Source organism: Mustela erminea, chromosome 13, assembly GCF_009829155.1.
Source record: "Mustela erminea isolate mMusErm1 chromosome 13, mMusErm1.Pri, whole genome shotgun sequence".
Classification (NCBI taxonomy): domain Eukaryota; kingdom Metazoa; phylum Chordata; class Mammalia; order Carnivora; family Mustelidae; genus Mustela; species Mustela erminea.
Window position 1 is genome coordinate 39,268,700 of NC_045626.1, and position 27,962 is coordinate 39,296,661.

The 27,962-nt window shown below is 39.8% G+C and overlaps 1 long non-coding RNA gene across 1 annotated transcript; it reads right to left on the reverse strand.

Moving 5' to 3' along the window:
• Positions 1–719: 719 nt before the first annotated feature.
• On the reverse strand, positions 720–27,915 carry LOC116572431. Its single transcript, XR_004278316.1, has 2 exons — positions 27,863–27,915; positions 720–933 (listed from the first exon to the last, which is right to left on the reverse strand). It is a non-coding gene; the product is annotated as an uncharacterized LOC116572431 (long non-coding RNA).
• Positions 27,916–27,962: the final 47 nt, after the last annotated feature.

Sequence of the window (27,962 nt, forward strand, 5' to 3'; positions counted from 1 at the left end):
GTCCATTTCCTTTAAGTTGGTAAGTTTAGGTGTGTTGTGCTGTTTGTGATATTACCCTATTATTCTTTTGATATCTTCTGGGTCTGTAATGGTATCCATTCTTTTCTTCCTGATACTAATAATGAGTGTCTTCTCTCTTGGTTGGTTTTGATTTTGTTTTGTGGTCAACTTTGTTGCAGATTTTTTATTTTATTGATCTTTCAGAAAACCATAATTTTGTTCCACTGATTTTTCTCTAACACTTCTGTTTTCAATTTCACGGATTTTTTTCTTAAACTTCTATCTCTATTACTTCCTTCTTTCTATTTGCTTTGAGATAAGTCTGCCCTCCTTTTCTAAATTCTTAAACTGGAACCTAGGTTATCAGTTTGAATCTTTTCCTTTTTCCCAAGGCATGCATTCAATGCATTTAATTTCCATTTTAGCATTGTTTTCTGGAATCTATATTCCACAAAGTTTGGTATGTTGTATTTTCATTTTCATTCAGTTAAATTAATTTTTTACTTCCCTACAGACGTCCTCCTTGACTCATGGATTATTTAGAAGTGACTTGTTTAGTTTTCAAGTGTTTGGAGCATTTCCTTTTATCTTTCTGTTAGTGATTTCCAGTCTGGTTCCATTATTATTGGAGAATTGATCATCTGTATGATTTCAGTTATTTTAAACTTGTTGAGGCTTGTTTTACAACACCGCTTTTTTTTATTCAGTTTTTTTTTTTTTACTTTCTGATGCTTCAAGCTTCTTTTATTATTTCCTTTTGCTTAGAGAATTTCCTTTAAGCCATTCTTTTAAGATAGATCTGTTGGTGATAGATTCTCTTACTTTCCTTTCATCTAGGTTGACAGCTCTTTTCTTTCAGCACTTGAAAATGCCACTTTTTTTCCTGACCTCCATAAATTTAGAGGAGAAGGACACTTGTTCAAATTATTCCCCCTAAAAAAAATGCCAATAATAAATGTAAAATGAATGACTGAATTTTTTAAAATCACCATTTTGCAAACAACTAATATAATAATTATTCTGATAAGCATCATTAATAAGTGATAAAAATTAATGAGTGAACAGTATATACACATCTCATTATATTACCCCATAAATTTCTAACTAATTACAGAAAACAAAGGTGCTTTTACAATGGAACAACTTGATGGTCACCACCTTCACCACATGGTCAAAGTTAGCATTGCTATAGAGGAACACTGACAATATGTGCCTCCTAACAGAATGTGATACAGTAAGAAGTGTGGACCCTCACCTATGCACTACTGTGACAAAAGTCAATCAATCAATCAATCAAATCATGAAAATTGAAAGCAGGCACTCAACCAGATATTTGTAGACCAAAGTTCATGGCAGCGTATTCAAAATAACCAAAGGGTAAAAACAGCCCAAATGTCCATCAGTGGAGGAAGGGATAAACAGAATGCGATACATACACACAATGGAATATTACTTTACCTTATAAAAGAATGAGATTCTGACACATTGCATCAACATGTATGAATCTTGAAGCCATTGTCTATGTGAAATAAGTCAAACACCAAAGGATAAATATTGTGTGTTTCCACTTATACAACGTGGCTAGAATAATCACATTCATAGAGACACAAAGTAAAATGGTGGCTAGCAAGGCCTGCACTGGGGCAGAATGAGGAGTTACTGTTTAATGAATACACAGCTTCCGTTAAAATGAGGAGAAAGTTCTGGAGAAAGTGGCGATGGTTGCACGGCGATGCAGACGTGGTTAATGCTCTAAAGTCACAGTGGTAAACTCCTGAGTGGTTAAAATGATAACTTTTATCTTATATGCTTATTCTAGGATGATTTTAAAAATCTCATCATGAAAATCAAGCCAGGAAATTTCAGAATGTGGGATATTTTACAACATAGAGGGCCTAGACCGTTCAAAAAAAGCAGGGTCATGAAAAATACAAAAAGATGGAGGGGAGGTTGTACAGACTTAGCTAGACCAGTTGCACCAAGTGTGAATAATTTAACTGAATCATAAATTTCCTCTTGAGAAAGCTATAAAGTATATTTCTGTGATAATTGGGGATATTAGATCTGTTGTATATAAGAATACATAGAATTATTGTCAAGTTTGTGGTAATAATATTGTGGTTATCAAGTAGATAAATGCTGAAGTATTTATGAATTATGATGTGCTCTCTACAACTTACTTTCTTTTTTTTATTTTTTTTTAAGATTTTATTTATTTATTTGACAGACAGAGATCACAAGTAGGCAGAGAGGCAGGCAGAGAGAGAGAAGGAAGCGGGCTCCCTGCTGAGCAGAGAGCCTGATGTGGGGCTCGATCCCAGGACCGTGGGATCATCACCCAAGCCGAAGGCAGAGGCTTTAACCCACTGAACCACCCAGACGCCCCTACAACTTACTTTCAAATATAGACAGAGAAGAAATGTGGCCAACATGTTAGTAATTGGCAAATATGGGTGAAGGGGTAGATGGGTAGTCACTCGACCAATTTGTTCAACTATTTTGAAAGTTTGATATTTTTCAAAATTAACAACTTGGGTTGAGAAATACCATTTGCTGACTTGTTCATTACGGCAAATGGAGCAGGAGCAGGGAGCCCTTCCAGTCCCTATTCTAAATATAGAAAAATTCTGGATGAATGTTTTTTCCTTAATACATGGCTAGACTTGAAAGGAAGAAAAAGGAAGCTCAAGTTCCAGAAATGAACAGAAGTGAAAGGCAAATTGTTGACTGGAAGCTGAACTGAACAACAGCCCAAGAGCATCCAAACCAGGAATAGATGTTGGAGGCTAAAGGGAATGAGGTCCCCACTCCTGTGAAGAGAGTAGCCAGGCTTAGCTTCCAGGACCCCGGAAGGTGGGAATTTTTTAAATTTAAAAAAAAAAAAAAAAAAAAAAACTTCACCCTCCCAGAATCTATATGGCTGCCAGCTAGCTATCTGTCTAGAGATGGGAGTGGGAAAAGAGGGGAAGAAATATGAAAGCCAGCCCAGCCCCCTGAGTGGCTAGGAGCCATGTCCCCATTAGTCCAGAATCTATAAAATCCCAGCAAAAGTGAATGGAATGATCCCCACAGGAGCACCTTCGTCACCGATGCAACAATACAAACCAGGCCAAGGCAGAAACAAGGGAATTTATTATTACTTTATTGGGCTTTGCTTTAAAAAAAAACAAAAACAAAAACACAGAACTCTCAGCTCCCAGTAGAATGTTCTAGAATTTCCCTTGCCTCTTTGCAGGAACTAGAGGGGAGAAGACACCCAAGTGAAGGTCGCTGTGGCCTCTCCTCCCTAACCCAGCCTCTGAAAATACCAACAAGCATCAAATTTTTCTGCATGGTCCCAGTGTTCCTGATTTTTAAACAATCATCTTTACTTAGAAGGGGCAATGTCAGTTTGTTTTTCATTTATCAGCAAAGGGATGCAGTTTGCTTTCTAATAAAGATCCTATTCTCTGGATCTTTCAGTCCTTTATGGAGATGCACCCTCTCTTCCTACCTTGGTTAGGCGTTTCTGAAAGTGACTTCTTCCCTGAGACCTGTCTTTTATGTTCTGATGATTTACTGAAGAATGTTTCCTTCCAGTTCAATGATCTTTCCTTATCTCTTAGCATTTTCTTCCTCACTGTTCTATAATCTACTAAGTGCTGCTTGTGGCATCTAACACGTGACAGCTTGCAAGGATAAAGGACACTGATGCACACATACCTATTTTTTTTTAAAGATTTTATTTATTTATTTGACAGAGATCACAAGTAGGCAGAGAGGCAGACAGAGAGAGAAGGGGAAGCAGGCTCTCCACTGAGCAGAGAGCCCGATGCGGGGCTCAATCCCAGGACCCTGAAATCATGACCTGAGCTGAAAGCAGAGGCCTTAAGCCACTGAGCCACCCAGGCGCCCCCACACATACCTATTTAAAACAGCACTGCTTAAAAAAAAAAAAAAAAAAAAAAAAAGTTTTATTTGTTTATTTATTTATTTGTCAGAGAGAAAGCACAAGCAGAGGGAGCAGAAGGAGAAGCAGGCTCCCCACTGAAAAAGGACTCTGATGTGGGACTCGATCCCAGGACCCTGGGATCATGACCCGAGGGGAAGGCAGATGCTTAACCAAATGAGCCACCCAGACATCCCAAATACAGCACTGCTTTTTACTTTTTCTTTCCTTTTCTTTTTTTTAAGTAGGCTCCCTGTCCATTGTGGGGCTTGGACTCACCACCCTGAGATCAAGAATTGCTTTTTACTTCATCTAAAGCGCTAGATATTGGCCTGATTGAAATCCCATTTTGGGTATGAGAGAATGGAGATTGATTTTAGGGAATGATCAATAATGACGGTAACTGTGTTTGGCTTTTTTTCCTATTCTTTCATCCGTCACTGCTCACCCCAGCACAGTGACCTCCCCTCGGGACCTGTATTCTTCTCCCAGGTCTGTCTAAATCATGGTCTTCCTTTAGAACCTTCAATGATGGATGCTCGTTGGCAAGTCTGTTCTCTTGTTAGATGATTATAATTATCCAGAAATGTGTTTTGAAGGTGATCTGAAAACTGTTCTATCATTTCCACCCGTCGATCCTAACTCTGCCCCAGAGGTAAAGCAGATCCTTATGATTTGAGGATTCATATTTGCAAATTCACCTACAAGCTAAAATTTTTCTCTATCCCCACAATCAGGACTCCCAACACTTTTGTGGTCATTTGCAGGCATGTGCAGAAGGGTGAACATTTCGAGGAAGCCTCCCAAATGAGGTCAAACAAAGGGACACTACGCCTTCTTGCTGCAGCTGTCACATTACATAGAAACGTCCCTTTTGCCATCTATTAATGCCATATTTTACATTTGTATGTGCTTTTTGTTGGTGGTCTCACTGCTTCAGATGGCCCCTGAGCAGAATGCTGTCCGAGTGCAAGAAGGCTGTCCTATGACTTACAGAGAAAACATGTGTGTTAGAGAAACTTTGTTCACGAATGAGTTAAAGCACTACTGGACATGAGTTCAATGTTAATAAACCAACAAGATGTATTTAAAATGTTGTCTAACAAAAACACACATAAAATGAGGTTATGTGTTGCTTGGTTGATAAATATGTTGTGACCAGAAGCTCCTAGAAGCCTAACCCTATATTTCCTCCCAGGAGCGATGGTTCAGTATTCATTAATTCATTGTTCTTGGTAACTTTACAGAACATCTCTCTCGTGAGTAATGGGAATTAACTGTCCTTCTTCATGCTGGGGCATAGTTCACCTGTTATCAGAGAAAATGACTCATGTGGGTTTCACTTTTCTAGAAATGGGATGAAAGGGAAAAGGAATAGATATTAGTGAGGCAGACTGGGAGGAAATTATGGTTCTAAAGCAGCTTTGAATTTTTCCAAGTTCTTATTAGGAATATAGAGTATTGCTCTCAGGGCACGATGAGAGTCAGGAAGAATTAAGAGCATTCCAATAATAGTCATCTTAACAACCACCCCACTTGTGGTGCACTTTGCATTTTATGAACTATTTCCACGGGCATTATTTCATTTTCTTTGCATTTACAGCCATACTATGAGGTAAGGGGTGGGATTATTCCTATTCCTGATGAGGAACTGAGAGCCTTTGAGCGGAAGCAGATCGATCAGGCTTCTCAGCTTATCCATGGCACAACAGGGGTCTGAACCAGACCCGTGGATGTAGTTTGCTCTTGCTAACAGCTTTCCAGGCAAGCCGTGCTTCTCCTACCTCTGTTTGCTCTTCCCCTTTATTAGTGCATCATTCTTGACCCTCAATTTCGTAATCCATTAAACTAAACCCCTGTTAAAAAACCAAGCCCTAAACCTAAAATGTGTGTGTCTTAGTCGCACACACAGCAACTTAGGAACCCGATGTTGTTCAATGTGCAACTATTAAGGGCAGGTTGTAAGCCCAACTCCAGACAATGTGGATAGGAAAGTCGAGAAAATTTTATCAGGGAAAACAAAATGAACATACATAAAACACTGACATTAGTGACTTTGGTGTGCAAACCAACAATCACAACTTCAGTCATTTTACCTAGGGCATCCTGGTCATGCAATCTGGAGACAGCAGTGATTTGTTTGTTGACAAAGGAAAAGCAAGCTTGCAGTTTGGAGGTCATGGGCACCTCAACACATGGTGCAGCCAGAACACCATATAGTGCTGAAATGCGCTCCAGAAAATGGGTGGGGTAAGAGAATCCACGAGACCTTCTGGAGAACTAGTCCCCATATCATTTCTGTTGCCAGTGACCACAACCTACAATCACTACTCAACCAGGGTTCTATTGGCTGACATTTCGAGATCTCAGGAGGCCTCAGAAATGTTCTAGTGGGGTACCTCAAGAGGTCAAGAGGACCAAGGTACCTTGAGCAGACGCAAGACCACATTTACCTGACCAATGATTGCGTATAGCCCGTCAAACTTGCATTTGAACTTGCAGTCCCTACTTGAGCCTTTAAAGCAACCCCATTTTTATTTGCCCTTTGTGAAACCATCGAATTGCTTGCTGTGAATTAAGAGATGATCATACGAAAATAGCTATTAATAACAAACAAGAGAGCCCCTGTGGAATAAACAAAGACAAAAACAGCCCCAAATGAGGTGACTTTAAGAAGATAAGGCTTTACTAGACATGGGGATTTAAAAAGCCCCGAGGTCAGCCTACCCAGCAATTTGCTGCTCAGAATGGCCCTGTAGTACACATACCCCTTCAAAACAGTACATTTCAAATTCTGCAGAAGGCACTGTACACTTTGGGAAAGTATCCCCAGGTTACATTTTTTTGCTTGCGGGGCAGGGGATGCAATGTCTAAGAAAAATGTAAAAGAAAAATAAAAGAAAAAAAAATCCCAAATCTGATATAATAGATCACATTGCCCATATTCTCCTTCTTTAAACTGGGAGCACAGTGGAAAGTTGGGCAAAAAGTGGAGCCCTTTACTACATAATTCCCCACTGAGGGTAGTGGACTCAAGAGACCATCTCAGTATACCCACAGCATATAGGTATTTTTATTGGCTAAAAATTTCCATCCAATGGAGCTAGGACTCAGAGGCATGAGAAGAGAAAGTCTTCTAAGTCCTGAAGGAGAAATTTCTAAGAAAAAATTAGGTGCTAGTAAAGTTGGAAAGAAGAAGACATCAAGCATTTTTACTGTTTTAATAATTTGGAAATAGTAAGATATGTATTCTGTTCAGAATTCCATGCCAGTTTAAAAGGCAGGCCAGTAGGAGAGCTCTGCCTCTCTGCTCCTCATCCTACCTGGGCAAATGAGGAGAGAGAAGCCAATTTCTCTGAACAGAAGATGTTTGCTGTTGCTGCAATTATTATTATTATGAACAATCTACTTCCTGCACACGGGAAATGTATTAACTTACTCACCCTGATCAAGATCATTTTGAATGTCTGAAAGAGGGGCACCTGGGTGGCTCAGTTGGTTAGGCAACTGCCTTGGGCTCAGGTCATGATCCCCGAGTCCTGGAATCAAGCCCCACATCGGGCCCCCCTGCTCAGTGGGGAGTCGGATTCTCCCTCTCTCTCTGTCCCTCTCCCCACTCACCCATTCTCTCTCTCTCTCTCTCTCCCAAATAAATAAAATCTTAAAGAAAAAAAAAAACATTTTGGATGTCCGAAAGCCATTAGGAAATAATTAGGGGGAAATGCCCCACTGCATTTACAATGCTTTCCTTAATGTAACCAAGAGACTTCAGTTTAGTATGTCACGTAGGAATGAGACAGGGATTCCGGGTCTCCCCCTCGTGAGCGGGGAAAGGAGAGGCGGGAGGGTGAGCGCCAGGTCACTCGGTTTTGCCTTTCTGACAGAACGTGACATTTATCCTTACCACTCTGTCAGATGCCTGAAATTCTCATGTCTTTACAAAATATTTTTCTATTTAGTTGAATCAGGCAGCACAACTACAATATGTCTTCTCTCTGTGACTGCCTTTCACAGCCTTTGCCTTCACGAGACTTAGATGAGGTTTGGGTGATTCATGGCGCTTAAACTTCTCCAGAGCACTTTTTCAATTGGAAAATTCTCCTAAACTGAATGCATCATCAGCACGGTTGTCCATGCATAAAAGAACTAGAAGCAAAACAATGAGCACCATTTTTTAAAACCTACGCTTAAGCCAAGAAAAACAGTTATATCACAAAATGTTAAAAGACCTTATTTTTCAGTTTCCAGGAATCTTTCATGGAGAACATGGCCTATCTTTGTCTTAGAGCCCTTTATACTAGGCTTTGGAAATTACAAATAAAAGAAATAGTTTATATTCAGTTTAGCTTATCTTCAGGTTATTAACATGATATATAACAACACGAGTAATACCACCTGCTATATTTATGGAGAACTGATCGCCCCTCAACCACATTAATTTTTTCCTTCATTCTTTGGGAAGATGCTCAGGAATTGTTTGTATTTTAGTTGATTTTCTCATTATTATTGCTGTATTATTTATTAAATAAGATCATTCTTTTAAGTGCTTTAATGTAAAAGATAGTTTTTTGTGAAAATAGAAGTTATGCTAAAAGACCCAAATTTTTACCTGGAGCTTCCAATTAAAGTACTTGCCTATCTTTTTGATCCATAAGTAAGCACTGGACGATGGAGAGAGTATCCCAGGAGGAGTCAAGAGTTGCAGACTCTAGTCCTCTCAATACCGACTCAGCTTGTCCAAATGTAAAGTGGGCATCGTAAAAGTTTCCCATCCCAATGTCACAGCTATGTATTCTTTCACTTAACTTGCTTTCACTTAGTTTGCTAAGTACAATTATAAATCTGAAGAAGTAGGGCAGGGCACTGGGTGAGACAGATTGTATAGGTTTGAATCCAACTCCTCCACTTACATGTTATGAACTTGAGTACACTTCTCCATCTGTAAAATGGTACCCACCTCCTAAGTTTGCTGTGAGGATTAAGTGAGTCAAACATGAATCTGTAGCTGGCACACGCAGTAAGCACTCAACAAGTGTTAGGCTCTATCGATATTGTTTTTACTGGTTGCTAGAGATACGAGATAAAAATATACAGCCCCTATCCTCACAAAGCTTATTGTCTAATGTGAGGAGGATACGTGAACAGAGGAAATCAATCACATAATTCCTACAATAGAAAGCTATTTAAGAATGGAGAAGAGAAGAATCTTTCACTTGCCAGGACCAGCTGGAAAAACTGAAGCTATTTTGTTCTCCCCAAGTTATATCTGAATCCACAGCTAAACATGTGCCATTGCATTGGGTCTTCTTGCAAAACCGAAATATTTTCACACCAGTAGAAAGGGTAGAAATGTTTATAATAGAACTTGAGATCATATACATGATGTGTAAGTTGGAACTCTTCTTTTACATGGAAGAGAAACTCAAATTCAAATCAAAAAGAGGATCCATTGCCTTATGTAACTGAAAAACTGAAGAGTTCAGCTTACCTTAACAAGGTCAACATCTCTTTCTCTTTCCTCCCTAAGTGGCTCCCTCTTTATTCACAGTTAAACCCATCTTCCCCATGGGCTGGCATCAGGGACCTCCAGGCTTATGCTCAGTCCATCGAGTAGCCCCAGCATGCAGAGAACTCCTCTTCCCCACTAGCTCCAGAAGAAGCCAAATCTGCCTCTCATTGGTCAGGCAGCTGTTAGGAGGATATAATACCCAGACTAGCTAGATTTTGGCCATAAACCCACCTTTGCAATCCATCAGAACAACATGAAGTGAGAATGGGAAGTGGGTAGTTCCCACAAGAAGAAGGTTGGTGAGTTCTATAAACAGAAAGAGGGTTCAACACCAGGCTGTAACTTTAGTAGCTGTGTAAGCTTGGGAAGGTGCCAGAACCTTCCGGAATTTTAGCTCCAACATCAAGAAAGCATGAGTATCAAACTACATTGAACTACTTCTATTACCATTGTACCATTAAACTTCTTGAATTCTATTGTCCTATTTTTCTAGGAAAATGGTATATAGAATGTTTAAAGACATCTGTTTCTTAGAAATAAATTATTCTAGAAGAAGCAGCTTTTATGAATTTCCCAAAATGGAGCTCTGGCATAGAAGATTAAAGATGAAATGGAGTCAGATTGAGTTCTCAGGGCACAACTTCCTCTTGGGGATATCTTAGACACTACTAAAATATGACTCGATTCATTTTATATTACCGCTTCCTTTCAAAGATCCACCTCAAACAACACTGTTGGAATAATTATTCAATCAATTTTCACAAATTTTTCCCGAGGAAGACAGAGGAATCCAGTACAGTTATTTATCAATCCCATTTCACACAAAGAGAAACTGAGATAGTTTAAGTTGTATTCCAAATTGATATAACAAGCTTAATCAGTTAATGGAGCTAAAATTAATCCAAAAGTCACCAACAGGCAACATAGCAGAAAAAGCGACAAGGTGAGATAACACAAAAACTCAGGTTACTAAATCAGGCTCACACGTAGGAAATATATTTAACCTACAATATCAAACTTTTCTAATAATCTTAAGAACATAAGTGAGACTCAGATGAAGCAGAGACATGTTCAGCGCATCAGTTCAGTTTCCCGGATTATATTTTTTGCCACACTGGGTGACCTCTAGACTCAGATCTACCAAGTGATGTCTCTAATCTTCTCTACACCTATCATGGGACTCGAACTCACAAGCCTAAGATCAAGAATCACATGGTGCACAGACTGAGCCAGTCAGGCGCCTCCCAGAAGTCATTTTGATCATAAAGCATTCCTACATAATCTTCAGTTAGTTACATTGTTTTCATAACATTTTCCAGGAACCATGCCCCCAAATCCACAGATTCTAGGTTGGTTTGTCACAAGGAATCCCAGATAACCAGGTTCACTCTGCTCAAAGCATTCTACAGTTTAGGGCTCTCCTGGGGGTAAATACCACTATTTCGATAGCAGGAAGTCTGTCATTAGACCAAGTCACCTTATTTCTTCCCAAGTCCATCTCCTCAAAGGGGCTCAATAGTAGGGGAATGAAAGGCCTGGGAAATACCCCTATCCCATTCAAGCTGATCTGAGTTGCTGGAAAGATTCTCATATTCAATGACCATTTAAATGATTCGGTCTTGACCAACTTAATCCAGGACCTTCTGAGCCACACTGGAATCAATCCCAATATAGTCAATTCTATGTAGTCCCCAAGTATTCCAGCTTTCAGGAAGCTCTGCAGTTGATGACCCACCTTGGCTTAGCCCTGATTTTAGTGAAGTGTTTATCCCTACAAAGGGTTTGTCTTCTGTATACTCAGGATAGACTCTCACTTACATGTTATAAATTCAATGACAACAAAGAATTTCAGGACCCCAAAACATCATTGCCTATCAAAGCAAGTGCTTGAAAATCTACTTTCTACTTTTGTGAGATTTATTCCTCTGAACTAAGCATTAGCCTTTCTATGCAATCATCCTTAAAGTACCTCAAAAGTGATACTTGAGTGGCTCAGTTGGTTGAGTGTCTACCTTTGGCTCTGACTGTGATCCTGGGTCCTAGAATGGAGTCCCCCATTGGGCTCCTTGCTCAGCCGGAAACCTACTTCTCTCTTGCCTGCTCTGCTGGCTGCTCTCCCTGCTTGTGCTCGCTCTTGCTCTCTTTCTCTCTCTCTGACAAATAAATAAGTAAATAAAACCTTAAAAAAAAAAAACCTCAAAAAGTGAAATAGACTGGGTCATTTACACCCATAATAAACAAATAAACCACAGCATCATCCTTAGAAATAGGACATCCCATAGTTACCTGAGAATATCAATTATCTTTAGTCCTTAGAAATGGGTTGGGGGATAGTGAAGAATAGCAAAGGGAATATGAAGGGAAAAGGCAAATTCTGAAGATAAATTTTAAATCGGTTTTCTTTATATAAATAATCATCATCTACACATCTAACTCTGACACAAAATATGTTTAGCTACAGCATGGTAAAATTTTTCTGGTTTAGTGAGATACATCAAGGGCCAAATATAAGATTGGCTAGCTATATATAATTTTTTTCAGATTTTTTTTTGTCCTCTATTTACTATTTACTTTATTTACTATAGTAGGTGGGTAGTTGCTCTATCTTTTCACATTACTCATAGCTGGTTGTACACAGATAAGGTAATATCCAACATCTAGCGAAATCTAGCCACCATTTTATTTTACTTGCCCGGGGACTATTTGGTTTTAAACAGGCTCTAGAGATAGACTTTCACGTTCGAAGATTTTCCTATCATTCCCCCTTTGATGGTAGACATAGCTTAAGAGTATTCCCAGGAGAATTAAAATCATAATATCTTTGACATTTTTAGAATAATCAGGAAAAGAGGCGACACTTGATTTCTGGAAGATGCCACCATCAAGACAGCCAGATAGCCAAAGCAACCACTTCTTAAATCACCCATGACAACCATGTACTTCTGCATGAAGCTACAGTTAAACTATGAAAATCTGACTAGGTCTCTTAACCTATTTGTGTCCAGGTTCCCACTGCGAAACAGGGCTAATAACAACACTTAGGCCCTAGAGTTGTAGCAAGAAGCCAGTGTGGTGATCTATGTAAGGAAAGCCCTAGGAAAAACATAACTTGTTGTGCAATTATTCAGTCATTAAATAGGTATTGAGTATTGAGTGCCTACTGTCTACCAGGCACTATACGGTCCACCGAAAGATCAATGTAAATAAGGCACAGTCCCTACTGTAACAGGCTTTCAGTTTAATAAGGGAAAGAAACAAATGGCTTGTGGCAGTGGATTAAGTGCTGTAGGGAAGGAATTGCACGGAGTTCTTTGTGGGGCAGCTGTAGGCATGAAAACTAACCCATTTTGAAGAGATGGGCAGTGCAGGAAAAGATCTTCGAGGACTGGTGTAGAGGGGAAATGGGTATTATAGACAGAGAAGATGCAAGGTCCTGAGACAAGAAAAAGCCCCACAAATATGCAGGATGGAAGAGTGGAGTAATGAGACAAAAATCTGCAGGGGGCTGGGTCATGATGATTGTTTATGCTCCTCTCGTACATCTACAAGTCTCCTTGTAGACTTTCAAGTGTTCTAAAGAAAAATTGTAAACGAAGACATAGAGGCAAGACTTAAGTACTTGAGAAATATTGAGACAGAAAAGATAGGACTTGCTCATTCAACAAAGATTTATGGAACTTTTTAAATTAAAATGATGTAACTTCTCTTAATACACAAATACATGAATAAAGGAGAAAGAAAGAAAAAAGAAAGAATTTTTTTTCAGGTGTGTTTGTAAGAAAGTTAATTTTTTTTCTTGGTATCCTCAGCAATTAAATGTTTAAATTACAGTTTATAAGTTTACCTGGGTTCCCAAAATACAAGTATCAGAATCAATATTCCTCATGACATGTAATTTCGGGGCATTTGTAATACTATCTTTTCCTCCTACAGCTAGCAACATCCCTAAAGCTTTCAGAAGGTAGCCTTAGGACTCAAGGCCAAAATAACTCTTTGGAAACTGCCATTCCAGATTAAGTTTCATTGGACTTTCTTTCTTTCTTTCTTTCTTTCTTTCTTTCTTTCTTTCTTTCTTTTTTTTAAGATTCTATTTATTTGTTTGAGAGAGAGCATGAGAGGGGAGAAGGTCAGAGGGAGAAGCAGACTCCCCGTGGAGCTGGGAGCCTGATGCAGGACTCGATCCCTGCACTCTGGGATCACGACCTGAGCCGAAAGCAGTTGCTTAACCAACTGAGCCACCCAGGCATCCTTAATTGGATTTTCTACTCTTTCCTGTTTGAGCTTAGATATCACTTCTTCCAGGAAGCTTTCCTTAAGCTCCCTCCTGTCCCCATCTCAGTTAAGAGACTTTCGCAAGTGTGTGTACAGCATCTGCCCTTCCTCCTCCATAGCTCTCGCCTCACCATATGAGTATTGCCTACCACTCATCCGTCTCACCCACCAGAATGTTGATCCCTAAGGGTCATAACCACGTCTACCATGTTTATTACTACCCCCTAAATGCTTGGTACAACAGCTGTCGCATAGTGAGCACGCAACATTCATTGCCTGAATATCCAAATAAGCAAACGAAGAAATAGGTAGGAATTGAAAGAACAGTTGTTAATCAATTGCCACTCTACAATCTGTAAGTACATATAGAGCATCTACTGTATGCCAGGAATAATGACACCTTCGAATTCACTATGTAAAGGACAATGACGATAATCATGTTTTTGCTGTTTTTCTTTGACCCAAATGAAATGGCATGATAATACACATGCTCTGATCACTGAAAATGCTATTTTTTAATAGTTAGTAGATAGGAAGCAGATTCAGTTCTCCCAAGATGGTCATCTTTGGAATGCTGAAAACAAAGCAATTTGGAAAACAGATTAAAATAAGGTACAGTAACCCCACGAAGGCGAGGCTACCCACAGATACCAGGTAGAGAACAGAAAGAAGGCACAAACCAAATGAGCTCAATTTTTTTTTTTATTCTTGCAAATGATGCCACCATTAAAACTTCTTGGTGTTTGTTGAAGACTCTATTTCCAGCTTCAGTCACATAGTTCATATGTGTTACATCTATTATAAGGATATTACGAAGATTACTTAGGCACCGATCTAAATCTTGGATAATTAGAGACAATAAGAATAAAACAATGAATGACTGACTCGAGGAGCGGCAGTGAGGACGTGTGAATGAGTTCACAGAAGAAAACAGAGCACCGGCCAGCTAGGAATTAGGGAGGATATTAAGGGTGGGGGAGGGGCAGTATTTTAAAATTACTTGATACCTGAGCATATTTAAGGCAGCAAAGAAAGATGTTGCTGAAAAGGGAATGATGGAAAATACATAGCGGGGAGAAAGTCTGGGGCATGTCCCAAGGCTAATGGGACAGGAGGAGGACGCATGTAGACAGCCATCTACACTCAGAAAGCCCGAGGAGTCTTGGCAATGATAGGCTGATACTTCTGGCCCAAGGTTCACAGAGCCTGGGGTCATTCCAAAGGGTCCAGGAATCCAGGGGTTAAGCAAGCTGATTGACTCAATAACTTCTCCCTCTTATATCATTGTTTTAAGCCCATAGATGCTGTCATAAATATTTAAATACAAATTCATTTGAAAGGGTGGTGAAATGATTCTAAAAATACCATGTGGCTGTTCCTTTTTTTTTTTACATTAAAAGGAATCTTTATTACTCTGAAAAATTGAAAATTTGGGTCTAGATAATGTGGCAGAGCTACTGTTAGGTTATAATGGGATGACTGCAAAGGTTTGGGGACGATTAATCTGCCAGGAGTGGAACAGGTAAATGACAGGGAGAGAACAGAGGCAGGAGAGATTCCTACACATCAACCCTCGAAGCCCTGACCAACTTTTCTCAAGCATCTCACAAGGCCACACATCGCCGAGACATAGGGTTTTTCCTGAAATTTCCTCTCTACGCCTCAAAGAAAACCGTGTTCCCAAGTACCCAGCATCATTTCAAATAGCAAATCTGTTTGTTTGTTTGTTTGTTTCTATGTCTCCTCTTTTTCTGACCATTATCACGGGCTGCAGCACAGAACAAAGGGATCTGTAGCCCAGGATGGCCACAGCGATACTCATCTTTTCTCAGGCGTGTGTCAGTCTTAACTTTCTGGAACTGCGGGCGAGCAGGCTACGGCTGCTCAGACTAGGGCACTGGTGGCCCTCTAGTGGGGCTACAAGACTTCCAAGTCGCATTGGCTGAGACCAAATGCAGACATAATAAACCTTTACAGTGTTTGGTTTTGTTTTTTTCTATTTCACCTATTCATCTTATAAGTGAAAATAAGAATGCCTTGAGATGTAATGAAATATTTTCTGTAAAGAGTCCGTCACACAGAAAACATAGAAACAGCAACAATAACCGAAGCTCAGACAACGAGGCTGAATACAGAGAAACTGACCATGGAGACAGTAGGCAATAAAATGGAATTAAAATTAAATAAAACACAACATAAAGATCAGAAGAACACCATCAAAGTGGCCATCCGGTCTCAGGATTGCTGACCGGACTGCCAGCATTAACAAGGAAATGGTGGTCCTTCCCAAAGGGCTGGGACAACCTGGAATACGGAGGGTCACAGCTTTCCAGGTCCTCCTGGTCAGCCCAGCGTTTTCTCTGTGGAGTCACCCTATCAGATGCTCTGCTTGGTTCATCTGGGAGTGGCTGTTTTGTTTTATGAGCCCCCAGCTTGATCACTTTGAGAACGTTACCGTCTTTCTAGAACTATCCTGGCTTTTCAGCCACAAGCTAAAAACTAACTAACGAAGGAAATTGTGATGTTTAAACTTGTCCTAGTCTGTGTGCTAATTAATGCTTTCCTTAACCACCGGGTTGGGCCCGAATGCAAAGCACACTGATAGTTGTAACTCCCGGCCAGCCACCAAGCTTGCTATACATTTCCTAGGTGCATGAACTCCGTGAAACAAGAAACAAATCAGCAAGTTACACAAGAGAGCCTTGGGCCAGTGGTAATCTCCTCACAGCTCTCCCTACCCCACCCTCCCCGCCCCGTGCTTCCATACCCCCTAGAAACCTGGTCTTCAGGCTCCTACTCACCCAGAGAGAGAGAAATCTATCCTGCCGGCATGTCCCATTCTCTCTTGTTAATTCACATCAATAAATAATTCTCACAGTCTGGAAAGCCTTTCTTATCTCTAACCTAAATCAAGAGAATTTTTTTTTCCAGTTTATTTCCTATAATTCTATCGTCAGGGAAGATAATTTAAAGCTGGCCATTGTCTTTTGTTTAAGAGCCCTCAGTGTCAAAGGAAAATTAAGTTTGTTCCTGATCTTAGAGAAGCATCAAATGTACAGCTGGAAGTAATACTAGAAATCATCTCAAGCAACGACCTTCCCATTGTCACACCCCTTCCCCATCACCGCAACTTAAAATAGCAAGGAACTGAATCCCACAGAGTTGAGGTGACTCGCCCAAGGACACACAGTTGAGCTAATCAAGGCTTACCACCGCACCGCCTATTTCCTTGGTTCCTCTAACATTTCATCATGTAGGTTTCAATTACAGATCAACTCTGAAGTTCTCTTCTAGGGAACAACCTTTACCCAGGTGATGGCAAACCCTAAGGAACAAAGAGCCTCCCAGCCATGAGCAAAGTCAGCCCAATGAGTCATGGCGGCCATGACTGTGCCAGGTCTAAAACGGACAACCCTGTCGGGTGGTAAGTACCATCCCCAGCTTTCAAATCAAGAAACGAAGAATCAAATGGCTAAAATGGCTTGTCTGTGGACTTTCGGGAAGGGAGCACCACTGACAGATTCTGAATCCAGCTCAGTGTCCAAAGCCTGCATGGCTTGTCATTAAAAGAACCGGAGCTGGGGCGTCTGGGTGGCTCAGTGGGTTAAGCCTCTGCCTTCGGCTCAGGTCATGATCCCAGGGTCCTGGGATCAAGCCCCAAATCGGGCTCTCTGCTCAGCAGGGAGCCTGCTTCCTCTTCTCTCTCTGCCTGTCTCTCTGCCTACTTGTGATGTCTGTCTGTCAAATAAATAAATAAAATCTTAAAAAAAAAAAAAACAGGAGCTGTTGAAAGTGCTTTTAAAAGTTAATAGAACAATTTTTTCTAAAGTATTCCAATACTTTATTTGTAATTAAGCTTCTGCATTAAATGTTTTAATTATTCTTTATGTAGAAGCTAATCTAAACACTGTGTCTTCTAGACTCTAAGACGACGGAAAGCAGAAATCATGTGTTTTAGAAGGGTGCCACAGGCAAATATGTACTGACTCCATTTTATTGGTTTGAATTTGACAATGCTAAGTTAAAAAGGAACATTCTCTCCACTGTCAATATGTTCTGTTTGTGCTTAACACTGAGCTAACTGTATTTTGAAACCACCGAGCTACACGGCTGGCCCAGATCCAGGCTTCATTCCACTCCTGCCCATTCTGCCATATTTCACATAGCCTGGCTTTGCCTTCCTGAAGTTTTTTAAAAGGTTGTTTTTATTTCTCCTGCAGATTGACACTGCCTTTCATTGTCCACATTTCCAATCTCTCCTCAAAATTAATAGGGTCGCTATGGATTCTGATTCTACTCCCCAAGGATCTAGAATCTTGATGAGTCTGTTCTGCCAAGCTTTAGAAAGCGTCCTCTCATTAGTCGATGTATTTTAGTCAAGGCTCTTTTCGTTACATGGAACATAAATTCTCTCATGCTGGATCGAGAAAGTAAGAGGAGCTTATTCAGAGAATGTGAGGAAATCTCACACTCCCTAAGGACAGCAAGTAAAATAGAATATTATTTCCAATGTATTATTATGCTTTATCTGTACTTATCCTTGAGCATTTAATGCCTCAGTCTTCCATACAAGACAGCTCAACTGAGTGCTGTTTCTTCTATCTTATAAGCTTCTAGAGAGCAGAGATTGTATTTATTTGAGGTGGGTGCCAAAGTCAAAAATGTGTCTCATGAGGACAGAAGATGGGAACTGAAATGGGGAAGCACAAAAGTGATACTGGGAAGTCTTTTCTTCTCTCTGTTTTTGTTTTTTGCTTTCATTTCTGTCTCTTTCTCCGGTAGTATCTCTGCATCTTCTTTTCCATCTCTTAGCAACATGATAGTCTCTTTGTCTTTTTTTAGGATCCTCATCTTCTCTCTCCAAGCTGGTTTCCTATCCTTGCGGATGGATGGACTCAGTCCCTGAATCTAGGTGAACTCTAGGCTCCAGGGTTCAGAACCAGCCACCACCAACAGTCTCTCTTTTTATTAATTCCCGGTTCTCAGGAGGGAGGCTCAATGGTGACTGGACAGCCAAAGGATTGACTCAACAGGTCTTGGCTGAAAGCCCAACCCTGGTTTAGTTAGCCCCAATGGAGAATAGGTGAAGTAAGTCGCATGTTTTAGGGGTGTGACTCCAAGCAACAGCTGTGAGCACAGTAGCTTCACTAGAAATGGCCAAAGCAAGGTGGTCAATCACACATATGTGACACATTCGCTTGCCCTAGAATATGCAATCCTCAAAAGCGTGTATGCATACCTACACGTTCTGAGTATCCCTATTAAAGCCATAATCACATTTATTTCCACCCATCAGGAACAATCCAAAGACATATCTAGCCACTGTATCCTGAGGTGATGCCATGGAGGTATTTTCTCCAGATAAAGTCTCTTCCTCTCTAGCTCCATCTCATAATCTTGCAACCTATGGACTAAATGGTAGTCACCACCTCCAAATATATATTAAGAGGAAATATAGGACATGGGGGGGAATGAAAAATGAAAACGAAAAATGTCTACAAGATGACACCAGTTTCAAGCATGTACATCGGGGGTGTATTAGAAACTCTGCCCCATTTTCCAATCCACCCCAGACTTGTATACACACATCTTGAAGCATTGGGGCCTGTTGCCAACTTTGAAAGTGAGATGATCACCTTAAGGTAGGTTATGGGACTGGCTCAGCAAACCCCAACTACATCAGCTTATGGATACTTCCTTAGCAAGCTAATGAGCTACTTTAAGCTTGATAGAAGAGAAAGACTGCCCACTGGGAGGATTTCCCTTCTCCAGTGTCCAGTGAGAAGGACACTGGCACGGATTTCCACTTCTTCAACATAGTAGCAGTTGTCTTGATAGATATGATATATTCTAGAGATTTGATTCAGACTTGGAAATACCTTGACACGTGAACCTCCCTGAAGTGAAGTCTGAGTTTGAGTTGAAGGCCCTTGTCTTAGCTCTTCGGTGAGATTCCCCACAAGCAGAGCCTGAAATGGGGAATTCTTGCTCAAGGGATTTATCGGGGGAATGCTCTCAGGAGAAGGGCAGGGGACTAATGTGTGGGAAGTTAGTGTGTAGACCCCAGAAAAGGCAGCTCTTATTTATCTGAAGCAATTCCCTGATAGATACCAACAGCATTCACTCAACGCCTTAGTTCAAACTTGCAAGAAAGAATCTGAATGTTTGTTGACTAGGACAATAATCACATGGCACTTAGCCTTGACTTTTCCAGGTGGGGCAAGTTTTCTAGAAGTTCTGGGCAGAGTAAGCAATGAAATAGGCAACTATATAACATAAATAAATTAAGGAATAGTTATTTTACATCTGTATGTGTGTGTGTGTGTCTGTGCATAACACTGTAATGGAAACAAAAATAGCACCGAGTTTCTGCCTTTGAAGAGGTTTTAACCTAACTGGAAACAAGATACCTTCACTTAAAAAAATAACAACACGTGACAAGAAATTAGAGGTGTCATGGGGCACCTGGATGGTTCAGTCAATTTAGCATCTGACTCTTGATCTCAACTAAGGTCCTGATCTCAGGGTCATGAGTTCAAGACACATATTGGGCTCCACGCTGGGCATGGAATCTACTTTTAAAAAAAAAAAAGCATAGAAGAGTCAGATGAGTTTATCAGGGAAAAAAAAAAAAAACACACTACAGGAGTTCAGAAGAATGATCACTTTAGTCTCAGAGGAAGTAAGATGTATGCTGAACTAAGTGCAGGAATCAGCATGTGTTTTTCTGTAAGAGCCAGATAGTAAATACTTCAGGCTCTGTGAGTCATATTGTCTCTATTGCAATTACTCTCCATTGCAAATTATACTTTGCCGATACAGTGTGAAAGTAGCCAAAATAATACATAAACTAATGAGCATGGCTATGTTTTAATAAAACTTTATTTACAAAAACTGGAAGTACCCCAAATCTGAAATGTACAAATTAGTCATATTTCTGTTCCTGAAAGATGCGTAAATCTTGAGGGGCTTTACAGTAATTTCTACCAATTAAAAAAAATAATCCACATAGTATTTATTTATTTTTTTTAAAGATTTTATTTATTCTTTTGATAGACAGAGATCACAAGCAGGCAGAGAGGCAGGCAGAGAGAGAGGAAGGGAAGCAGGCTCCCCGCCAAGCAGAGAGCCCGACGTCGGGCTCGATCCCAGGACCCTGGGATCATGACCCGAGCCGAAGGCAGAGGCTTCAACCCACTGAGCCACCCAGGCGCCCCGAATCCACATAGTATTTAAATTGTTCCAAAGAGTAGAAAATTATGGGAAGTTTTCTAATCTCACTTGCTGAGGACAGCATAATTTTTTTGTTGTTGTTGTTGTTTTAAAATATTTATTTATTTATTTATTTATTTATTTATTTATTTATTTGAGAGAGAGAATAAGTGGGGGGAGAAGCAGAGGGAGAGGGAGAAGCAGACACAGAGCACAGAGCAGGGAGCACCATGTGGGGCTCAATCCCAGGACCCTGAGATCATGATCCAAACTGAAGGCAGATGCATTTTAAAAAAAAAAAAAGATTTTATTTATTTATTTGCCAGAGAGATAGAGAGAGAGCACAAGCAAGCAGAGTGGCAGGCAGAGGGAAAGAAAGAAGCAGGCTCCCCACCAAGCAGGGAGCCCAACATGTGGCTCAACCCCAGGACCCTGGAATCATAACCCAAGCTGAAGGCAGCTGCCAAACCAACTGAGCCACCCAGGCATCCCAAGGACAGAATAAATTCTGATGCCAATTCCAGGTGAAGAGAATACTGAAAATCTTGTTGATCAAAACAACTTATTGGGGCGCCTGGGTGGCTCAGTGGGTTAAAGCCTCTGCTTTCAGCTCAGGTCATGATCTCGGGGTCCTGGGATCGAGTTCCACATCGGGCTCTCTGCTCAGCAGGGAACCTGCTTCCCTTCCTCTCTCTCTGCCTGCCTCTCTGCCTACTTGTGATCTCCGTCTGTCAAATAAATAAATAAAATCTTAAAAAAAAAAAAACTTATGAAAAGCCTAATAAAAACTTTAGCAAGTTAACTCTTACAGTATATGAAGGTATACTATATATGATTCAACTATGTTTAATTAAAGTATAGAAAAATAATTTTGTATTAGGAAATGCATTCATGTAATTTACTATAATATATTACAAATGATAGGCACCTGGGTGGCTCAGTAGGTTGGGCATCCAACTCTTGATTTCAGCTCAGGTCATGATCTCAGGGTCATGGGCTTGAGCCCCAAGACAAGTTCTATGCTCAGCACAGAATCTGTTTGCCCCCCACCTCCACCCCCATTTGCACTCTCTCTAAAATAAATAAATAAATAAAATCTTTTTAAAAGATTAAACAATATAAAATGATCTTGCTAAATTCCAAAACACTTTGTAAATCAGGGCTGTTATTCCTGATTAAAACTTATTTAGTACTGGAAATAGGAGAAACTTACTACAATTGACAAAGGAGATGATATAGATATACATCACAAATGCCTTACTTAAAAGTGAAACATTAGAACGGTTCACATTAAAATTATGAGCTGAAAAATACTAGTAAGACTTCTATCTCACACTATTTGCTGTACCTCCATATTCCAAAATTTATTCATAAAGAGACAATAGAATCATTATGCAGATGATGTAAGTACCTATCTAAAAATATCTTAGAATAATTAAGTGAGCAACTATTAGAACTAATAAATATAATTTAATAACATACTAGATTTAAGTCATAAATCCATAGCTTTCCTATATGAAGGCAATAATCAGTTAAAAGCAGGAATAGAAAAAAAATTGCCATTCACAATTGCATACAAAGAAAAAACATTCCTAGAAAGAAATTATCTTTAAAGCATACAAGAAATATGGACAGGAAATAATACCCTACTGGAGGACATTTTTTAAAGGAACTGAGCAAAAAGAGTAGAATGTCATCATCCTGAGTGAAAAATTTTCATATTCTAATGGCGCCAATTTCCTTAAGGCAATTAAGTCAGTAAAATCCCAAATAAAATCCCATTGAGATCTGTTTGTGATATCTGACCAAATTATAAAATTCATCTGGAAAATAAAATACACCAGGGCCAAAATATTTGGGGAAAAGTATAACGAAGTGAAATATAAAAGAATAATTAAATGGCATTTGACCTACAAGTTATCAAAGTTTACTACACAAAAATAGTATGAAGTTATAGTAATACAGTGTGATAATAAAGCAGGCATATTAAAAAGCTAAATAAGCCAGAGTAGAGATTCAGAATCACAGCCTTATATATATGAATATTTAACATATGATAAACATGGCATTTCAAAATAATGGGAAAGGACATAACGCTCAAGTGATCTTAAGACAAATAGTAGCTACTCAATTGGAAATTGAAATTTATGTATTGTTTCAGCCACAATAATATAATTCCAAAAATATTAGAAGCCTAAAATTGTTTATGAATTATGAAATATCTGTGTCATAAAGAATAAACTTCACTGAGAGAGAGAAATCTGGTCTTTGCCCTAGCTCCACGGAGATAACCTCTAAACTCTTAGAATTCTCCAGTGATTAGAGTGGCCTTGTTATTCGTGGTGAGCCCCTCTGGCCACAGTTGATAATTTTTTCAATGAAATATTATTCTTCTGGCAGAAAATAAATATCCAGTATCAACAAGAAATATGATCAAAAGAAGAACCTTCCGAACTATTCATAGGAGAATACTTTGATACAATATTTTTACCATTGCAATTTGACCATATCTCACAAAATTTTGATTTCTAGGAATCTACACCATAAAATCGCTCACACATGAGCACCAGGATGTAGGTCCAAGTATGTCACTGCATACTTGTTCCAACAAAAACTAGAAACAATCTATATGCACATGCCAGGTCCTGTTTAACAGTAATGAGTTACAGACACACGTACTGATGAAAAAAGAGCTCTAAAACACATTTGGTGGGGGGGCAACACAAGTCAAAGTACAATATGCTAAACAGACTTTTGTATATAAATTACATACTACAATATAATGTGGGGGAAACTGTATGAGGATACCTCTGAAACTGTTATCCACTGTGTCAAAGGGACTGCAGACCAGACCCCTTTGGGTAGGAGAGGTTGGAAAGACAAAAACCACTAGGGTTCTGCCTACGAATGAGGCTCAGCCTATTAGAAGGATTTATATGAGATTTAGGAGTGCAATTTCCCCGTCTGTCTCGGCTGTTTCCCCTGGCAAGCGAGGTTGTAGAAACACATTCCCACTTCCGGGTATTGATATGCAGTTGTGGGGGAAGCTGCCACTGTGGTGGATTCTTGACTCTGGCTTTCTGATCCATGGCTCACAGCTACATATGTCCACCTTCCAGCTTGCTGGGTGTCAAGAGTCCTTTACAGAAGTGACCCTGGTAGTAGCAGAAACTTCCTGAACAGGGGTCACACCTACAGCAATGAGTTGTTGACTCCTATCTCCCATAGCAGCCTCAAAGGCAGCAGATCCCCTAGAGGGTCATTCTGGACCACTCTGGGGTCCCAGCCTATAGCTTAACTGGATTCCTCTCTCAATTATTTGTAAGTACTTAACTCCCTGTATTAAATGTCTTCATGTTGAAAATGCCTCCAGAGGTTTCTGTTTCCTGCATTTATTAGGTAATAACAGTACGATTGGTGAAGGGGCCCAGGAGATGAATGGATATGTGTTTCAACCAAATTCCATTTTGAGAAGCAATGCTCTAGGAAGCGTGTGCTTGTCTCTGATCACCTAAATAGCATCTGTAACAAAATTGGGTTGTCTTTTCCTAAATACCTCAAGACTCAGGCATCTCCTTAGAGGCTTACAACAAAGATGCCCCTACTAGGGGCACCTGGGCGGCTCAGTGGGTTAAGCTTCTGCCTTCAGCTCAGGTCATGAACCCAGGGTCCTGGGATCGAGCCCCGCATCAGGCTCTCTGCTCAGTGGGGAGCCTGCTTCCCTTCCTCTCTCTTTGCTGACCTCTCTGCCTACTTGTGATCTCTGTCTGTCAAATAAATAAAGAAAATCTTTTAATTAAAAAATACATTAAAAAAAAAAGATGCCCCTACTGTGTAACAGAGCCTCTAATTAGCTAGGTGAGAGCTCTGAGTTTATGGAACAGATATCAACAGAGAATTGCTGACCATACTTTGTGGAAAAGATTGCAATAAGCTGTCACCTAGACGCTTGATCCAAAATGTGAAGGGACTTGATTTGGGGTGATGGACCTAAAGAGCATTTACAGAAGAAGGATGGACGAGAAGGACAGGAATCGGTGCAGCTAAAATATCTTTCTCAGGAGGTTGGGTGCAAGAGAGGAGCGAGTTTGAAAAGTAAAGTAATGAATGATGTTTGGGAAGTCATGAATTGGAGGTGTTAGAAATCCAGCAAGTCCAGAAGACAAAGATCAGTAACTAAAAAGAAGATGAGTTTGTAACAATCACAGATGCAAGAAATACTGAGATAACATAAAACCTGAGTTAAAAATCTTAATTGCAGATTGTGTAATCTGCCTGAGCTTGATTTTCCTCGTGTGTAAAATGGAAACAATACCCCGTTCTTAGGTGGTTGAAAGAACAGTATGAGGCCACCTGTGGACCAAAGCCATAGTGCATGTCCCCGCCCTGGGATGGGCCCTAAGTAAATGCTGGGTCCTTTGCCTCTTCCTACTGGCTCTTGTTGCCTGAGATTTTACTACCAACCTCTATGGCCATAGAAGGAAGATAAGGACCCAGTGCTGTTTGATGTCCCTACTGTCTGCTATATGTGGGAGAAAGTACAGTGTAGCAATCAAGAGTAAGGCTACACATCAAAAGAAATGAAATCTTGCCATTTACAACGACTTGGATGGAACTAGAGTGTATTATGCTGAGCGAAATAAGTCAATCAGAGAAAGACAATTGTCATATGATCTCCCTGATATGAGGAATTTGAGAGGCAGGGGGGCAGTTGTAGGGGGTAGGGAAGGGAAAAATGAAACAAGATGGGATCTGGAGGGAGACAAACAAGAAGAGACTCTTAACCTCGCAAAATAAACTGAGGATCGCTGGGGGGTGGGGGGGTAGGGAGAGGGCGCTAGGGAGAGGGTGACTGGTTGATGGACATTGAGGAGGGTATGTGCTATGGTGAGTGCTGTGAAGTGTGTAAGCCTGATGATTCACAGACCTGTACCCCTGGGGCAAATAATACATTATATATTAATAAAAATAATTAAAATAAAAAAGAGTAAAGCTATAGCCCAGCCATTTAATCACAAAGACCACAGCAATCTCATCTATGAGTCCTTTACATTCTCATAAACACACTGTATCCTTGACATAGCTGTATAGATTAGATTTATTCTGAAGGCAAAAAGGTGAAGAATTATGGTATATTCCTGTATGTGGCTGTAGAGAGCACTGACTACTGGTAAACCACCCTGTCTTCTGGCACATTGAACTGCAGTTTTTGTAGTCCCACCAATGAGCTCTCCACTCTTGTAATTAGCTAATTTATTAAGTATTGTATTGACTATCTACCGGGAGTAGATTCTTCAGGGAAGAAATATTAACAGCTGACTGATACTTCGAATTTTCATGATGTTACATAATGTTTGGTTTCATATTAAGAAACAAGTTGCAGATGTTGGGGATTTTTTTCAGAATAGTAATCAATGTCAGTTTCTGATGCTTATGGGGTTTTTTTGGCTTTTTTTTTTTAGAACATGGAAGATTTTATCTGAAATCAGTGAGCTGTCTTCATGTTTCTTGTTTTTTACATTTTCCTGAACAGTTACGAAAATTGCTTGAAATGTCACATAAAGACAAAGAATTTAGGCATGCAGTAGATATTGACTAGAATATTTTCACTAACATTTGCTGACCTTTTGGGTCAATATGTTTTGAAATTTACTTAACAAGCCACTTTAACTTACTTCAGTTTAGATTTACATTGTTTTAAATTGCCAGAATTTTCCCTTTTTTTATAAATACAAAACTACTGCCCCACTATATTAACATACATGTTTTAAAAAAACAAAAAACAAAAAAATACTTTCTTTGGGAATCAGAAGTGTCCTGCATCTTATAGGTTGTTTTTGTTGGTTTTTTTTTTCCTTTTTCAGAATAATAGAAGCATATTTAAAATGACCCTTTGTCTTTCCCTCCATCTCATGTGCCCTTATTTCCTTTAAAGAGCTATAATGTCTAGAAAGCTGTACAAACAATTAAGCTAAATCATTTTGTAAGCGGTTCTATGAAATGCAAGAGTGATTTTTTTCTTAAAGTCCAAATGTGTAACTCGGCTTACATGAGCATATAAGCATATTTTGCTTAAATTACATTTCCATCTGACAATATTAATTTCATCAAGGAAGCTTAGTATAAAATTAATTATAGCTATCATTTACGTTATTTCATCTTCCCCTTCCATTGAAGCTTCAATGAGAATTCATCAACTGAAGGGCATGATTCACATTTTAACAACAATAATAAAGAAAATAACCAAAACCACTTTTTTTTTCCCCTCCTACTAGAACTCCGTGACTAAAGACTTATCTCTAATGTCATCCAAAATGTAATAATATATTTTGAGGATCAGAGGAAACGCTTCCAATGGATATAATGAGAGCACATCTAGTTCTATTCTCTTGCTGACAAAGAACATTTCAGTTTCATTGACTTTGGTGAATAACCTCCTGTGATTGTTTGAGAAACAAGTTCTAAGAAAGAATCTGAGCAAGTATTCAAATACCACACGGTTGAGCATGAAGACAAGGAAGTCTGTTTATCCTCTCACCAATCCCAGAACACAGAAGTTTGTCAAGAAAATAACCTCCACACTTCACAGATTTTCTCCCCAGCCCAGATCCCCATGAAAGCTCATGCTGGCAGCGCAATAAATCTCTCTATGTATCAGACCGAGGATTTTATCCAGGAAGCAACAGCAAAGCAGGGAGTAACATCACATACCTCAGATATCCACGAAGATGAGACACTCCTTGGAAAAGACAGACTTTCCCAGGTGTACACGGATGTGGATAGTTGTAAGGAATTCAATTTCCATATCCTCAACTTCCATTTGTGTTTTTTCCCTAAAGCTGGTCTGCCTGAGAACCTACAGAAGGATTATCCTGGTCTCCTCTGCTCCCCCATTTCACAGAGACCCAACTGGGCCCCCACTTCAGGAACGAAAGACCTACCTCTCATCCACTGTGAACTCAACTATGGTGTAGAGATGTCCAGAACGCCAAAGAACAGGGAAATTTCAAATATCATTATGAGCGAGGCCTCCTTTGATTA